The sequence below is a fragment of the Elephas maximus genome, chromosome 15 (genome assembly GCF_024166365.1).
Source record: "Elephas maximus indicus isolate mEleMax1 chromosome 15, mEleMax1 primary haplotype, whole genome shotgun sequence".
Taxonomy (NCBI): domain Eukaryota; kingdom Metazoa; phylum Chordata; class Mammalia; order Proboscidea; family Elephantidae; genus Elephas; species Elephas maximus.
The window spans coordinates 71,779,062-71,798,173 of record NC_064833.1 but is presented as its reverse complement, the minus strand read 5'-3'; the positions used below and the strand labels follow the sequence as shown (position 1 = coordinate 71,798,173).

At 38.5% G+C, this 19,112-nt stretch overlaps 1 protein-coding gene across 11 annotated transcripts in view; it reads right to left on the bottom strand.

The window, feature by feature from the left end:
- The window catches only part of NCOA2 (nuclear receptor coactivator 2), a 319,160-nt gene that overhangs the window by 229,402 nt on the left and 70,646 nt on the right, over positions 1-19,112 (bottom strand). The window contains exon 1 of one of the 11 annotated variants that reach the window (XM_049853540.1): positions 17,592-18,144. The exons of the other annotated variants lie outside the window; for them this stretch is intronic. The gene's annotated coding sequence lies outside the window, so the exon portion shown is untranslated. Of the gene's footprint in view, positions 1-17,591; positions 18,145-19,112 lie in introns of those variants that run through there. 11 annotated transcript variants of the gene reach the window in all.

Sequence of the window (19,112 nt, the reverse complement as noted above, 5' to 3'; positions counted from 1 at the left end):
GAGCGTAAATTGGTACAGTCACATGGAAAACTGTTCAGCAGTACGTACTAAACCCAACATATATTATTCCCAACACTCACCATTATATAACTACCCAAGAGAAGTCAGTGTTTTATGTCCACTAAAAACATGTAAAAAAATGTTTGCAGCCGTTTTATACATAATAGTCAAAACTAGAAATGATCCAAATGTCCATCAATAGGACAAATATGTAAATTTAAATATATTCATACAAAGCATACAACAAAAAAGAACAAACACTACATGCTACAACATGAATGAAACAGATGTAATGTTGAACAAAAGCAGCTTGACAAACAAAAGAGTACTTCCTATTTTATTCATTTTTACCAAAGTTCAATAGGCAAAACTAAGCTATGCAAGATAGAGGTCTATCTATGGGGAAAGAGGTCAGAATACAGGAAGCCCCAGATTACAAACCAGTTCTGTTCCTCTCTGACTTTAAATCGAACTTGTACCTAAGTTGCAACAAGTACATACGGTTCCTATTTAGCATCAATTAGACAAACGTTTGCCTTAGTATATAGTATATATTTCACACTTCTGCACATAAAAAACACTTAAGAAACACTCCAGACACACCAAAACATCTGTAACATAATAATACAGTAATAATAGTAATAATGTTTCGATGCATATAATCTGTATGAATTTATCTAGAATTGTATTCACTAGATGACCTATATAATCTGTATGAATTTATCTAGAATTGTATTCACTAGATGACCCACATAATCTCACAGTATGTTATTTTGCTAAAGCAGCACCCGTTTGTTATATGCACCTCCAATCTTTAATATCATAGGCTTTACGGGGGTTGGTTCACAATTATAGGTTGTATGTTAAGTCAGGCGTTCATAACTCAGGGATTGCCTGTAGTGTTATCTTCAGGGAAGGAGGACACTACTGAAAGGGGGCACAAAGAAGCCTTCTGGGGTGCTGGAAATGTTCTACATATTGATTTCTGTGGTACGTATAAAGACGTACGCATATTTATACATATATAAAAACTCATTTGAGTCATATGCTAGCTTACCACTTACTGGCTCTGTGACCTTGAGAAAGTTCTTCAACCTTGCTAAGCCCAAATTTCCTCCTCTAGAAGACGGGGGTAAAGTCTTTGACACAAAGTTGATATTAAAATTATGTTGCTGTTAGGTGCCGTCAAGTTGGTTCCGACTCATAGCAACTCTACAGGACAGAGTAAAACTGCCCCAAAGGGTTTCCAAGGAGCAGCTGGTGGATTCAAACTGCCAGCCTTTTGGTTAGTAGCCATAGGCTTAACCACTGCACTACCAGGGCTCCATTAAGATTATAAGATACTCAGTAAGTGGTTATTATTATTATTACCTTATTTCTTACCAGATGTATCAACTGAAGAAGATGGTGAAAGGATTTATGAATGTCAATAGTAAAAAGCAATAACTGACAGTGGGAAAAAAGCAAATAAAGATACTAAAATTTGGAGCAGTCTGATACCATGTAGTACAGAAGCAAAAATCTAAACATAATAAAAATTCATGTGTATAATATTTACTGAGTCATCATCAAGAAAAGGATAAATTATATATAGATAATCTTAAAAAGTATGAATGTGTGCAATACACTTAGAAAAGATTTCCAGTTGAAGTGATTAAACAAAAGCAATTTCTAACACCTAAGGGTTGGTATGGAGCCCTGATGGCACAGCAGTTCAGAGCTCGGCTGCTAACCAAAAGGTTGGCAGTTCGAATCCACCAGGCGCTCCTTGGTATGGAGCCCTGATGGCACAGCAGTTCAGAGCTCGGCTGCTAACCAAAAGGTTGGCAGTTCGAATCCACCAGGCGCTCCTTGGAAACTCTATAGGGCAGTTCTGCTCTGTCCTATAGGGTCGCTATGTTGGTTTTTAAGGGTTGGTACGGAGCCCTGATGGCACAGCAGGTCAGAGCTCGGCTGCTAACCAAAAGGTTAACAGTTTGAATCCACCAGCTGCTCTTTGGAAACCCTAGGGGGAAGTTCTACATTGTACTATATGGTAGCTATGAGTCGGAATCAACTAGACGGAAACCGGGTTTAAGGGTTGGTTATCTTCAGCTATCAGAAAAAGGCAGTTATGCAAGGCAAATAAATAAGAAATACAGTAAAGTTAATGGGAAAAAAGATCAGTCTTTTTCTCCTAAATGAAAACTTTAATTAGCTAATTTGTTTTAAAGCCTCTGATACTCGCATTTACTTAAGAACAGTCAACACAGAAAATAGTTCTAACACCAAGGGGTACTGGTATTTACTTACATTCCAAAATGCTTGCAACATTATAAAAAATCAAGCCAAGCCCATTGCTGCTGAGTTGATTCCGACTCACAGCAACCCTATAGGGCAGAGTAGAACCACCTCATAGGGTTTGCAAGGAGCAGCTGGTGGATTCAAACTGGGATCTTCTGGTTAGCAGCCGAGCTCTTAACCACCGCGCCACCAGGGCTCCTATAATAGTATAGCTTATAATTATAAGGAAACCCTGGTGGCATAGTGGTTAAGTGCTATGGCTGCTAAACAAAACGTCGGCAGTTTGAATCCACCAGGTGCTCCTTGGAAACTCTATGGGGCGGTGGTTCTACTCTGTCCTATAGGGTCGTTATGAATTCGAATCTACTCGACCACAATGGGTTTGTTTTTTTTTTTTTTTGTTTACAATTATAAAAATCAAACTCTGTTTATATTACAATTATATCAAAGATAACAGATTTTTAACATATTGTTTACTGAACTTTCTCATACAATAATGGTCAAAAGAAAAATTATACTAAAAAGAACAGAACAGAAATCTAACTTTTACTAACCAGTGTAGTGCCAGAATGCTAAATTAAAGTAAAAAGTTTAAAGTAACCTAACACAAGAGTTTAATATATATATAACCACAAAAGGTAATTTCAATCTTTGAATTTTTACTGTAGTTAATGAATGTTTGAATTTATTCTAACTCAAAATTCTAGCTTGTTCAAATATAAAATACTATTAAAATTTTTAAAGTACTACATTTGTATAAACTATACAGATGTATTTGCTCTTTTACAGTTTCCTTCTGTTCACTGAGAATTTTTAGCCAAAAGCAACTGAGATATTTCTTCCTTAAGCTAAAATATCTAAAATTACTACTATTATTAATTTGTGTCAATTAAAAAAAAAAAAGACACTCTGGTACTAAGTCTATATTTTTTTCCTGATATTAAACTGCATACTACTAGAGACATCAAAGTACAAATCAGACTTAAGCCAAATTCATTTTAAGCTAAGCTTTAATTTTCATTTAAGCTTTATCTTTAAATGCTCACATTTAAATTTCCTAAAGCAAAATCTCCTATTCAGTAAAACACGATCAAATATATTGTTAACAAAATCATTAAGATGTTACAGTCCTGGCAGAGGCAGTGTGAATAAATGCAGTTTTCACACATACGCAGACCAACTACAGTTTTAAACAATAAGCCATGACTTATATTGTGACAGGAACAGAGATGCTAAAATCATCTGAATGCAAAGTTCCCTAAAGGTCAACATGATTTTCTTTTACACTCATGTTACATAATCAAGGTTTCAAAAAACAATTACTTATGAAAAGCAGTCATTATGTGACGATGGAAGCCATTTTAAGACTTGTCTTGTAAATCAAATATTTTATAAGAAACACAAGTAACTAGAATTAGAAGGGGCTGGAGAAGAAGACAACTTAGCTCATAGTTTATACTGTAGTTAAAACTGGACAAAAGAAAATACTTTAAATTTTTAAATCCCTAGGAATTAAAAAAAAAAAAAGGCAAGTCCATTTTTTCAGTTAAAAAACACAACTACACTTGTGTTTGAGAAGAGAACGTCTGGGCCAAGTTCAGCCCACTGTGAATTAAAATGGCTCCATTTGTAAGCAAGTATGCTTAATGATTAAAAGAAAACCACCTACGCTTGAATATGTTGCACAATACCATAATACATTACAATATGGTTGTATTTCTGGGTCTATTTCAAGAACGCTGGTCTAATGAAAAAAAAAATTCCCAACTTATTCCTAATTCTAGATAGGAAAATAGGTCTTTTTCTGTGGAAGTTGACAGAAAATTTTTGCCAAAATCCCCTTTGACTATTTTAGTCATAAGTTTTGTTGTTGTTATTTCTGGGGAGTACAGGCTTTCTTTTCTTTTTCTTTTTTTTAAAGAAACCTTATAATGTATATGAACGTATGTGACACATGATGTATTTCAAGTAAATTTTTAATAGCAAATTTTGAGGCTTGTATCAAATTAATTTGCTCTATTTTAAATAATTCACACGTGACCAATGCTTGCTTTCTTGCACTGACGACTCTAAGCCTATTTAATCTTTAAAGATCAAACTCCAGGAGTCCACAGTTCAGAGAAACACACACTTTACAAAACCTGGGATGTGGCTGCTTAACACAGGGGGAGGAAAAGCACTGAGACCGTCATGTACTGGGGGCGGGGAACAAGTTATTTTATTCTGAGTGTAGTGCCTGTTCTTTATGTTCATTCCCTCAAGTCATCGGTGCAACGCTGAAAGGTAAATAGTATTACCTTGATTTTACAAAGAAACTGAGAGAATTAAGTTTGAACAACTCGCCTCAAGTCTTATAGTTAGTGGCAAAGCAAGGTTTCAAATTTATGATTTTGTATTCCAAATTCTATTCCCTTTTCACTCCACCCTTACCTATTCCAGTATTTGGCTGCAGCATATTTATCGTCGAGCTGGCTGGACCTGTCTTTTCCAACTGTTTGCAGGGCATTTTCAAAGACTGGGTTTAAGTTGCAGACATGAATGGATTAAAAGAATCAAAGTAAATTGAAGCAAATCAAGAAAAACCAGAAGCATGCACTATGACAGTGAAGCGTACCTGGGGGTACCGGTACTGTAAACCCATCCCTTCAGCACCACACTGCTATTTGGAGTTAGAAGGGTTTCCTGCCCCGCGGTGCTTTTCCAAGCCCTCAAGTATGAGGCAGTAAACACTGCTCCGTTCTCAGCACTGACCTGAGATTAGCCCTCTCGCTTAGCTCTTACAGTAAACATTCCCCAGCTCCACTACTTAAATAAGCTGCTCAGTTTGATGCTCTTTCAGACACTTTCAGAACAATGTGAACTTCCCTTGACAACAGAAAGTTTACAGAGAGATCAAAATATGACAGCACATCTCTGAAGGATCTGCAGTTCACCAGTGTGCCAAAGCATGGAGGTTTTAGAACCTCCGGCGGACAGGCATCCATAGACAGAGCCAACAAACCTAGTATGTTGACGGCAGCCCACATTCCCACTTCTAAGACTGTCTTACAAGCTAATTTGATGGTCCTAAAGCCCCTAGATGGTGCAAATGGTTAACATGCTCAGATGCGAACTGAAAGGTTGGAGATTTGAGTCCACCCAGAGGCTTCTTGGAAGAAAGGCCTGGTGATCTACTTCCAAAAAATCAGCCACTGAAAACCCTATGGAGCATAGTTTGACCCCGACACACATGGGGTCACTATGAGTTGGAATTGACTCCATAGGAATTGGTTTTTAAAAGCTATCTACACATAGACCAATGGAACAGAATTGAGAACCCAGATATAAATCCAACCACATATGAGCAGCTGATATTTGACAAAGGACCAGTGTCAGTTAGTTGGGGAAAAGACAGTCTTTTTAACAAATGGTGCTGGCATAACTGGATATACATCTGCAAAAAAAGGAAACAGGACCCATACCTCACACCATGCATAAAAGCTAATTCCAAATCGATCAAAGATCTAAACATAAAGTCTAAAACGATAAAGATCTCATGGAAGAAAAAATAGGGACAACGTTAGGAGCCCTAATACAAGGCACAAACAGAATACAAAACATTACTAAAAATGACGAAGAGAAACCAGATAACTGGGAGCTCCTAAAAATCAAACACCTATGCTCATCTAAAGACTTCACCAAAAGACTAAAAAGACGACCTACAGACTGGGAAAAATTTTCAGCTACAACATCTCCGACCAGCGCCTGATCTCTAAAATCTACCTGATTCTGCTAAAACTCAACCATGAAAAGACAAACAACCCAATTATAAACTGGGCAAAGGATATGAACATGTACTTCACTGAAGATATTCAGGCGGCCAACAGATACATGAGGAAATGCTCTCGATCATTAGCCATTAAAGAAATGCCAATTAAAACCACAATGAGATTCCATCTTACTCCAAAAAGGCTGGCATTAATCCAAAAAACACAAAATAATAAATGTTGGAGAGGCTGTGGAGAGACTGGAACACTTATACACTGCTGGTGGGAATGTAAAATGGTACAGCCACTTTGGAAATCAATTTGGCACTTCCTTAAAAAGCTAGAAATAGAACTACCATATGACCCAGCAATCCCACTCCTCGGAGTACATCCTAGACAGACAAGAGCCTTTACATCAACAGATATATGCACACCCATGTTTACTGCAGCACTGTTTACAATAGCAAAAAGATGGAAGCAACCAAGGTGTCCATCAACGGATGAATGGATAAATAAATTATGGTATATTCACACAATGGAATACTATACATTGATGAAGAACAGTGAGGAATCTGTGAAACATTTCATAACATGGAGGAACCTGGAAGGCATTATGCTGAGTGAAATTAGTCAGTTCAAAAGGACAAATATTGTATAAGACCACTATTATAAGATCTTGAGAAATAGTTTAAACAGAGAAGAACACATTCTTTTGTGGTTACGAGAGGGGGGAGGGAGGGAGGGTGGGAGAGGGTTATTTACTGATTAGATAGTAGATAAGACCTACTTTAGGTGAAGGGAAGGACAACACTCAATACAGGGGAGGTCAACACAACTGGACTAAACCAAAAGCAAAGAAGTTTCCTGAATTAACTGAATGCTTCAAAGGTCAGCAAAGCAGGGGCAGGGGTTTGGGACTATGCCTTCAAGGGACATCTAAGTCAATCGGCATAATAAAATCTATTAAGAAAACATTCTGCATCCCACTTTGAAGTGTGGCATCTGGAGTCTTAAATGCTGGCAAGTGGCCATCAAAGATGCATCAATGAGTCTCAACCCACTTGGATCAAAGGAGAATGAAGAACACCAAGCTCACAAGGTAATTATGAGCCCAAGAGACAGAAAGGGCTACATGAATTAGAAACTACATCACCCCGAGACCAGAAGAGCTAGATGGTGCCCGGCCACAACCGATGACTGCCCTGACAGGGAACACAACAGAGAACCCCTGAGGGAGCAGGAGAACAGTAGGATGCAGACTCCAAATTCTCATAAAAAGACCAGACTTAATGGTCTGACTGAGACTAGCAGGACCCCAGTGCTCAGGGTCCCCAAACCTTCTGTTGGCCCAGGACAGGAACCATCCCCGAAGACAACTCTTCAGACATGGATTGGACTGGACAATGGGTTGGAGAGAGATGCTGATGAGGAGTGAGCTACTTCCACCACGTGGACACTTGAGACTGTGTTGGCATCTCCTGCCTGGAGGGGAGATGGGAGGGTAGAGGGGGTTAGAAACTGGCAAAATGGCCACGAAAGGAGAGACTGGAAGGAGGGAGCGGGCTGACTCATTAGGGGGAGAGTAAATGGGAGTATGTAGTAAGGTGTATTATAAGTTTATATGTGAGAGACTGACTTGATTTGTAAACTTGCACTTAGAGCACAATAAAAATTATTTAAAAGATAAATAAAAATTTGAAAGCAAAAAAAAAAAAAAAAGCTTTCTAGGTCCCTCCAGCAGCTTGCTCTAGCTAAGATTTTGCATGCCCCTTGCCTGAGCAATACGGCATACCTATTATGTGAAAGTGGGTAATACTGGTCAGTTATATACTGTCATGTAATAAATGCTTTCCATATAAATTTTGCTTATTAATTGTTAATTTCCCTCCTTGCTTCCTTTCCCCATTCCCATTACTTCAAGTCAACCCCTTCTCCTATTTTGTTTCTGCTGCCACTACCCTAAGTCTACTACCATTACTAACCGTTGCCGTCGAGTCGATTCCAACTCATAGTGACCTTAAGTCTAGGTATTCATAATTCCACCCTTAATAGCCTTTTAACTAACTAACCAAACCAAAATGATGCTACTCGTGGCAACCTTGCTAAAACTAACATGCATCCATAATCGCACTGAGCTCTCTGCCTTTCCCTGCAAACAGCGCCCTGGCCATCCCTGGATCGATCTGTGTCACACTGTCCACCTTGGATCCATATCCCCATTAATGCTATCTATTTCATCTTTCAAGATTCTGGCTACTGCTCCTTCAGGAACCTTCCCTGGTCCCACCCCTTAAGAATTAGGATCTCTCTAGTCTGTGTTTCCACAAAACTTTCTTTCTACTGTTTATCAGGCTCTGTCTTGGATTTTAGTTATATTGGTCCACACAGCTTATCTCGCCTAGCTCTCAAAGGCAGAGGGAACTGGCTTGATCTTTACATCAATCCTATTAATCTCATTAACTCATAGGACAGTCCCTTCCATAAAATACTTATTTTAATAACTATCAATAAATGGAATGTACCTGGATCCTTGGCAGAAGCCATCAAATTCTCTATCTGATAGATATGAGAAACAACATATAAACAAAATTAAAAAATTTGGATTGTCAAAAAATAGAGACTCAGAAAACGGAGAATACTGACAGCACTATATGTATTTGCTTTACTCTGGTCGGATCAGAGCTGCCTCTGCCTACAAAAACCATGATCATTTTCTGTCACCCTGAACATGCTCAACTCAATCCTGTCTCCGTGATCTGTTCACACTGCGCCCCGTATTTGCTTTCCTCTTTCTTCAACTTCTACAATACGCTTTTTTCTGAATTCATATAAATACATCCCTACAATGTCTGTTATCCCAAAAGTAGAGCTGAGCTGGATGTTCTCAGCCACAGTATGGCAAGGTACCACCTGCTACCAGTAAGTGGTGCTTGTCAATTAATGCAATGCACCAAAACGGCTTACACCAAATCTGAAGGGCCTGTTTTGAAGTAACTCAAAAGTCACTAATGGAAGGGCTATATGGAGAGGGCAGAAGACAAGAACATCTCAAATGGAAAGAACGCCATCTTCCAAAGCAGCTGAAACGGAACAACAAGTACCTCTTATAAATACTGATAGAGAGACAGGTTTAAGCTTTAAGGCCTGGACCAGGAACCCTGATGCACACCTTTCCTGACTTTAAACCATGCAGCATTCCCTTGTTCTGCTCGAGTGGCTGCCTCCTAATCTATGTACAGGTTCCTCATGAGCACAGTTATGTGTTCTAGAATTTCTACTCTTCGCAATGTTATCTATAATTTGTTATGATCCACACAGTCGAATGCCTTTGAGTAGTCAATAAAACACAGGCACACATCCTTCTGGTATTCTCTGCTTTCAGCCAGGATCCATCTGACATCAGCAAGGATATCCCTGGTTCCACGTCCTCTTCTGAATCCAGCCTGAACCTCTGGCAGTTCCCTGTCCATACACTGCTGCAGTCACTTTTGAATGATCTTCAGCAAAACTGCACTTGTGTGTGATATTACCAGTATTGTTCCATAATTTCCACATTTGGTTGGATCACCTTTCTTGGGAATAGGCATGAATATGGATCTCTTCCAGTCAGTTGGCTAGGTAGTGGTTCAACCTGTATGTTGAGCAAATAATCCAAGAAGCTGGACCACAGGAAGAACGGGGCATCAAAATTGGAGGAAGACTCATTAACAACCTGCCTTATGCAGATGACACAACCTTGCTTGCTGAAAGTGAAGAGGACTTGAAGCACTTACTGATGAAGACCAAGGACCACAGCCTCCAGTATGGATCGCACCTCAACATGAAGAAAACAGAAATCATCACAACTGGACCAATAAGCAACATCATGATAAACAGACAAGAAGACTGAAGTTGTCATGGATTTCATTTTACTTGGATCCACAATCAACAGCCATGGAAGCAACAGTCAAGAAATCAAAAGACGCACTGCATTGGACAAATCTGCTGCAAAAGACTAAAGTTCTGAAAAGCAAAGGTGTCACTTTGAAGACTCAAGTGCGTCTGACCCAAGCCATGGTGTTTTCAATTGCCTCATATGTATGCGAAAGCTGAACAATGAATAAGGAAGACTGAAGACGAATTGACGTCTTTGAATGATGGTGTTGGGGAAGACTACTGAATATACCACGGGCTCCCAGAAGAACAAACAAATCTGTCTTGGAAGGAATACAACCAGAATGCTCCTTAAAACCAAGGATGGTGAGACTATGTCTCACATAATTTGGACATGTTATCCCTAGAGGACATCATGCTTGATAAAGTAGAGGGCCGGCAAAAAAGAGGACACTCAACACCATGGACTGACACAGTGGCTGCAACAATGGGCTCAAGCATAACAAAACCATGAGGATGGCACCGGACCAGGCAGTGTTTTGTTCTATTATACATAGGGTTGCTATGATTTGGAACCAACTGGACGGCACCTAACAACAATAACAGAGCAGGAATCTCTCGCTAAACAAAAAAAAAAAAAAAAATGCTAACATAAACTCATTAATAAATATTTTTTTAGGACTTAGTATGAACTGAGTATTGATCACTGATAACTGCAGGTGTAACACCTATGTATGCACACACGCACCTCCCCAACATGGCTTGACTCATTAACCATACTCAAATAAATAAATTCCTGCTGCTGCTGTCCTTCTGAAAAGCAGCTCCTTCAGCATTGACACTTGTGACGTTCAATTTGGAGCTCATATTTAAGGTATATTAGGCTTAAGGGGCCTAGCCACTACTTAAGATCATTACTATCATCAATCTATAATATTTTTTTCCATCAGGCAACAGTACTACCTCTCTCTTTCTTCCACAACCCTAGCCTCCCCCATGAACTTGAACACAACTCTCGTTCTTAACCCCAGACCTGCAGGTTAGTGGGACAAAATTTGTTCTTGATAGAAGAAAATTTCTATCACAGAATGAAGATTTGCAAACATTCGCTCACAAAGCCAGTTCAGTCAGAAACTGTGCCAGTGCCTAGCTCCCAAATACCTAGATGAGCAGTACAGTAAGGAGTAGCTGCTGCCAATGCATCCCTCCCAATACATCACTGTCTGGTCAATGAAAGCGTGGGAGGAAGGGGCTGACAAAGGAAAGAATCTGAACTCCAGCTTCCAGGAAAGTTCTTTCTGGATAGGCAGCAGAGCACAGTGGTTAAGAGCATAAACTCTGGAGGATGACTAGTGGGACTCTGGGCAAGTTACCTAACCTTTGCGTGCCTCATTTCCCCTTCATACGACTGCTATCAGGTTTTACGTAAATAAGTTAACATTAAGAGAACGCTTGGAATAATACCTGACTGATGGTAAGCACGATACAAGTGCTTGTTAAATAAATAAAAGAGTAGTTTAAGTTGTAAGAAAATGATTACCACTACAAAAAAGTCTGTAAAATCCTGGTGCCTCAACCAATTTTTAAATGCTTAAAAAAAAATCCATAACCACAAATTTAATTAACTATAGCTAAAAAGTAAAACTTTCTTGCAATAATGCAAGCCCAGGAAGAAAAAACACGCACCTTAATTGCTTTGCTAATTACTAATGAATTTGAACAAAAATGCTGCTGCTGTTGTTGTTAGCTGCCATCAAGTCAACCCCTGACTCATGGCAACCCTATGCACAATGGCAATGAGATTGATCACTCAGATCCAAAGGGTTTTCAATGGCTGATTTTCTGAAGTAGATCGTCAAGCCTTTCTTCCTTTCCTTGTTCATCTTAGTCTGGAAGTTCAGCAAAACCTGTTCAGCATCACAGCAACACGGAAACCACCACGAACAGAGGGGTGGTAGCTGTGTGCATGAGTTGCACATTGGCAGGGAACCGAACCCTGGGTCTCCTGCATGGAAGGCAAATATTCTACCACTGAACCTCCACTGCCCTCATTTAAAAAAGATAGGAAGACAGACATTACTCACAAACATTTCTATTTAGGACTTAAAATATTACTTGCTAGTTTCATACATTTTTATACTCCTTTAATTAGTGAATTCTAACTACAGATGAGGAATGAGAGATAAAACTACATGACTTCCCACAACACTGACAGATATAGAAGACAAAAGAAAGACCTTAGACTGAATTTTCCAATACTCAAATACGAATTCCATTTAACAGCTCATGTTAAATACCATGCTGTCTCCTCAATGTATTTTGTGCAAGTGCTACATTTCAATTATACAAAAACTTTTAATTCAATATGTATCTCTTTTTTTCCATGACAATAACTTCTGAATATAATGACAAAAAGCTCCTGGGATTTTTTTTTCTCTTGAAAAATTTAAATTACCAAAAAAAAATTTTTTGAGATGATGCTATGTTATGAAATGTAGCCCAGGTTTAGCATTTTCAAAAGTTTGTTATCTTAACTACTGGAGAATTCAACCAAATACTTCACATGAAACAATATCACACACATACATCATTATTCAACCAACTTCTAAACAATTTATCTGTTATGACAAGCAAATAACATTAAGTTCCTTGTAGTTTTAAAGGGGCCCTGGTAGCACCGTAGTTAAGAGCTCAGCTCCTAACCAAATGGCTGGCAGTTTGAATCACCAGCCACTCCTGGAAAACCCTATGGGGCGGTTCTACTCTGTCCTACAGGGTGGCTATGAGTCGAAATCAACTCAACAGCAATGGGTTTTTCTGGTTGTAGTTTAAAATACAAAATATCTAGAGTTTGCTGTTTTTTCAAATTTACCACACTAATGTAATCAATTTCAGGATCTTGAAAATTAATGCAAGAGAAAGCAAAGTAAAACAAAAGACCCTAAACCTGTCCCTTAGGGCTTGTAGAAAGATCAAAGCTTCTCTTACTAATAAATTACTTTGTAAGTCAATTTTAAAAATCTAGTCTTCAGAAAATTCCAAACTCTATAAATTAGTTCCCTCAAAGTTTAAAATACACAAATATTGCTTTGTGTTCTTCCCAATGTATGTTGTTGTTGTTAGTTGCTGTTGAGTCCATTCCGACTCATGGTGACCCCATGTGTTTCAGACTAGAACTGTGCTCCATAGGGTTTTCAAGACTGTGACCTTTCAGACGCAGACTGCCATGCCTGTCTTCTGAGGAGGCTCTGAGCGGTTCAAACTGCCAACCTTTTGGCTAATGGATGAGTGCTTAACTGTGTGCATCACCCAGGGACTTGTAATATTTACACTAACTCAAATAAAATTACTTTCATGTTAAGACATTTTTAGTTTAATACTGTTTTATCATTGCACTGACGGAAACCCAAGTAATTTGGCTTCTTTCTCTGATTCTACATCTACAGTTTTCATTTGGTCGTCCTAATACCAAACTGATGTGCTTGCCAAAGATTCTCATATGCTGACTTACTGCCAACCTCATACATTCGCAAATGCAGTAGATACTGCAGGTGTTTCAGAACACACATTATAATATCACTACATTCTTGCCTTACACTATTTGGTTTAAAAAAAAGATACAGTTTTCTCCCTAGCCCACAACTTCTGTACTTCTCTTCTCATGCAGTTACACACACATACCTACAGAGTTAAAAATCTCTTCTGAAATATTTTTTAGCCCAGAAGCAAAACTTAAGTAAAATGGATTTCAAAAGTACGTTTTAATACGTTAATAAGTGATGCCACTGGGTAGAGTACATGAAGACAGTATTTCACAAATAACAGCCTATAAGCCATTACCCTTAACTTATATTCTATTTCACTACAGGAACCAGGCAGAAAGAATATACATTTAGTATTTTCCTATGATCTATAAATTTGAATTATTTCAGCAGTCACTGCACATACAGTAGCAAATGCCTGTATTTATAACCCCATAGGTTAGTAAACAACTTTCAAGAGACAAAAACATTAGTAGAGTGGAAGTTTATTGAATGCCTCAGATCAAATATTCCTTCAAAATTATGCTTTTATAAATGAAGTCAGTTCGAAAATTCTACTAATGCCCCTTCTGGTCCTTATGTTCTATTCTGCCATTCATAGCATCCTTCCTAGGATGCCACAAATAACTAAAATATCGGAGGAATGTTTCCATACCATTACCATTTCAAAGATGATACAAAACAGAAGCAGTCAGTGCTGCTCTACAGCACTGGAAAATGGCTGACCAATACATAATTCGGAGGATAAAGATCCCTCTTTTTTCTTTCATCAAAAATCTGAGTCTTATTTGAAGCTTCAGTTTTGATTCAGGGTTAAGAGAAAGGAAAGGATTCTCTGCTCCAAAGAAAGAAAAAGTGAAGGAGAAGATATTCAATGTGAGTTCCACGGGCAGACAGAATTTTTCTTAAAAACGTGTTTTGAAGATCCATTTCAGGTTGACTGTTTGAACCTGGAACACTCATATGTTAGTGTTATAAACGATAATCAGGTTGCCCTAGACCAGTGATGAAACACTTTTTAGCCCACACATTATATATATAGGAACACATAAAAACATTTCATTGAGAAAATTCAGGATTCCAACGAGGGGTGAGACGCATCCATGGACTTTCCACCTTGCTGCAGTGGGACAGAGACAGGCCTTGGCCTCCCCCATTGCTGTGGGGCAGGGGTTTCTACAGGGCGAGAGGAAAAGCATGTTAGGGATGTAAGAAATGTTATAGGAAGGATGATGGGGCAGCGAGAGGTGAGGAAGGTTTGAGAATGGCTGAAGACCAGGACAGGGACTGAAGTCTGAGGGTAAGTACAAAGCTTGAGGGAAGCTGGTTAAGGAATCCTGAGTGCTGAAGCTTCAGTCAGCAGAGCCAACTAGTACAGATTTCTCAGCCTAGATCTGGCCTTCTGCTGCCTCTGTTTCAACTCAGCTCACCTGCTGCCTCTGCCCAGGATTTCTCTCAACCTCTGCTCCACTACAGAGTTGAACAGAGCCCTCTTAGGTCTCGGTTGGTCTAAGCCCTTTAAGATTAATGCAGAAAATCCTAGATCTCTAAGAATTTTACTGCTAACAACAACAGAGTATTAAAAGGGCCTTCTTATGCACTGAGGTTAATGGTGAGTCTTAGGTGTTCTTTTTGTTTTGTTTTGCTTTCTGAGGAAAATGAGAATATATTCCAGAAGCTGAACTGATATGGAAGTGGAACTGAGGAAAGGAAGGGTTCTACCTAACAGCAGGAGGCAGAGAACAAAGGAGAGAACTCCAAACGGAGTTAAACAAGTCAGGATTATGTAAATCGGGGCCTACTTATTAACAAAACTTCAAGTGTTCAAAAGACAAAACTATTTTTCAATAGTATTATAAAAAAATAAACCTTTAATTTTCTCAAGACGGTTAATTTATTTAACATAAAATATGTCCCAAGCAGAGTTAATATTAACATACTCTTTTCAACTGCTGATGCCAAACTGAAGTTTTGTAGTAAATTATAGTGTCCAAGATAATCTAAAAGTAATTTAACGTCCAAGGGCTTCGATCACATGTGGAAACATTTATGTCTGTCATCCATATATGTTAACAGTTAGGAGACAGGGCCTGTAGATTCACCACATCTGAAAAGTTAAATGATTATTTCAGACAACTCCAATGGATCACAAATACTGGAAGATGGTTACACCCCAGGGGTAAAAAGGCAATGCGCGACATATGGGGATGTAGGGATGAAACGCACCCCAAAGACCTGCACAGATAGTTTTCAAAGAATTTGTAAACTTGTCACACATGATTTATAATTTTTTTCTCTGCTCAGAACCAAAACCAAACCTGTTGCTGTCAAGTCGATTCCGACTCATAGCGACCCTAATTCTGAAATGTAATTTTTCAGTCAAATAAAATTTCAAAGCATTTTTTAGTAAGTATACTTATTGTAATTTCTTTTCTTTCTTTTTAGAGGATTAACAGCACATCCACCCATCTATCTTCTTTCTTTATGGGGGAGGGAATGCTATAAACCAGTAAGCACAAAAATGGTTAACAACGGCAGTCTGATAGTAACAAAACCTGGACTTCTAGAGATACATATAATGCTTGGACCAATTCCAAATACCTTGTAAAATCCTATTAAAATGATGAATCACTCATAATTTAGATTTGTTTTGGCCATAAAACCCTAAATGAGGCACAGGCGTTAAATCCTTCTCACAAAGACTCTATAATAAATGCCAATTTATTCTGCCTAGTATTTTTGGCTACTCTTTGTCAAACCACAAGTTTTTTGTTTTTTTTTTTTTTTAATTCCACACCACTTAAAAAAGCATCTAGTCCAACAGCCTCAAAAATTTTTTTAAGTAATTGAGGCAAAAAGAGTGCAATGGCCTAAGGTCAAACAGTGCCAGAGGATAAAACGAAGAGTTCACAAGGCCAGCTAGTAGAAGCAGAGGTGGGGGCTTCCAGGCAGTTAGAACCAGGGCTCCATCTCCAGTGGTCTTCCCACCACACTGAACTCTAACTCCCATCTCATCTCCACTACTCCCATCCAGATATAAAGAATGCAGTGCTTGCTGTTTTCCCATGAAATGACTCTACCCTTACAGGTCTTACAAGGGTAGAGTCATTTCATGGGAAAACAGCAAGCACTGCATTCTTTTGTATACACACAATTCTAACTAAGATGTAAAAACCCACCGCCACTGAGTTGCTTCCGACTCATAACAAGCCTACAGAAGAGAACTGCTCCGTAGGGTTTCCAATGAAGCAGCTCTACTCTGTCCTTAAGGATCACTATGAGTCAGAATAGATGGCAACAGGGTTTTTTTGTTTTTTTTTAACCAAGAAATGAGTCCCTGGGTGGTACAAATGGTTAAGCACTCGGCTACTAACAGAAAGGTTGGTGGTTTGAATCCACCGAGAGGTACTTCGAAAGAAAGGTCTGGCAATCTGCTTCCAAAAGGTCACAGTCATTGAAAATCCTACGAAGCGCAGTTCTACTCTGACACACAGTGGGTTTGCCATGAGTTGCAATCAACTTGATGGCAAGTGATTTGGTTTTGGGGTCCTTTAATCAAGAAATATAATATAAAATATAATTTATATAAAATATAAATATAAAAATTATATTTAAGAACACTTATTGGTATTCATGAACAGAACTTACATCGGTTTCTTCTGATTTTTTGAAGCTTAAAGAAATCTACAGACGGAATTCCAATTGTAAACGTTTAAGAATAAAATGTTTAATCGTAAGCAGAACATTTTCACACGCATCTCCTTCTTCAAAGCTGCAAAGACATGCATTTCTGGCCTTCACCCTGGCCAAGCCACCGAACCTGCCATTCTGATCTCTACAATGGCTTTTTAATAACTGTTTACAGGCACTAGGTGTAAATAAATATTAAAGTGCTTGCTGAACATTAATTACTTCTCCTTCTCTCAACATCCCTATTTATAGAGACAAGCAAATTGAGACTCCAATCAAGGCAAGTGTCTGCAACAGGTGCTGTATTTTCATACTGGTAAAGCTTAAAATTCTGATTATTACAGAAATGACTATCGACCTGAATATGAGTTGCCTGCCTTTTTCCCTTAAAAAGATGAACCCTACCATAAGAAATTATTTTCTTTTACAACATAAGAAATCTGTTCATTACACTTACCTATATCCTAAAAGCCAGGTGGACTAGAAGCTCCATGAGGGGCGGCTTCTTGGTCTGCATTCTTCACCACTGCATTGCTGGTTGCTAGCCCAGTACCTAGATTACATTTAGAACTCAAAAGATACCTGCGGAAGGCAAGGAGAGGGAGGCGTGGAAGCTACAGAACCAAGGCTGGGCTAAAGAGTCCGTCTCTGTACTAAAGCTATTACGTTGAACAGAAACCTAACTTTTACACATGGCAACAAATTAATGCTTGGTATAATTCTTCATGTGCATCTGTCTTCTGTACTCCCAAATCTTCTATCATAATGGAATCTTTAGTTTCCTGACAGGTTAATGGGGAAAGTATGCATGCTGTGGTTTTCACCTACAAGGGCATCATTTCAATATTTGCCAATACCATTCAATGTAAACCATACTGGCAGATTCACATTAAATTGACCTAAAATGGTTTTCTGTAATGTGAGTAAGAGTTAATCCTTTCTCTTTTAGCCATCTCCATTCTATCGATTAGGTGAGATATACTTCTTACATTTATAAATCCATAGTGAATTCACATACAATGACTTTTATCTTAAATTTAAAATATTATCAAGAGTTACTGAAATATTTTATTTAAAAGATATAATCAAGAGCTGCTATAAGCAGAATCGATCAATGGCTCTATAGTGATGCTTCCTGGAATCACTTCAGAGCAGAAGCCTCAGAACACTATAAAGATAACGCCTGCCACCGCAGGAACATGACCCATATACATGTAGCTGAATCTCGGGAATAAGCTAAGTTTACTGTGCTTCTATATTGTTAATTTGCATTGCAGTAGCTAAACTTCTTAGCAAGAGCATGTAAGAGATTTCACTGAAGTAAACTAAAAACAACTGTAATAATAAATCATCTTTAACCAATATTTCCTGAGTATGCTAATTGCTGAGGCAGTAGAAAAGCTGAGTAAGAAACAGTTTCTACTAGGAGCATCTGAGATATTAAGTAAATACACAAATGGCTATAATACAAACTGAGATAGGTAAGTGTCCTATACAGAACAAAGAACATGTTCTGTGGGTTACTAAAAAAAAAAAAAAAAAAAAGCCTAGCAAAGAATATAAGAAATTAAGCTTGACAAGCTTCTTTTCAGTAGGCAGAGATGGGGGAAAGGGTATTCCTTAAAGAGCAAACAAAAACATAAGCACTAGCAGACTAAAGCTAAATCTCTTAGGCTGGAATACAGGTACCCATAAGATAGTAACAGAAGACAATCCAAGTCATGTAGGTTTGGGTTATTATGGAAGACCCAGAAAGGCTAATGAGTTACTATTTACTATAGAAGGCTGCAGGGAGAAATGGGTAATTTTGGCCTAAACAGTGGTAAGATTACCGTGCTTTAGTATGTTTAACCTTACTTCAGCGTGGAGGATGAACTAGGCTCAGCCAAAAAGGCAAAGAGGTGTTACAGGAGTCCAGGTGCAAAGTGGTAAGGGTCTGAATATGGTGGTGGCTGACAGGATGGTCATATACACGTCT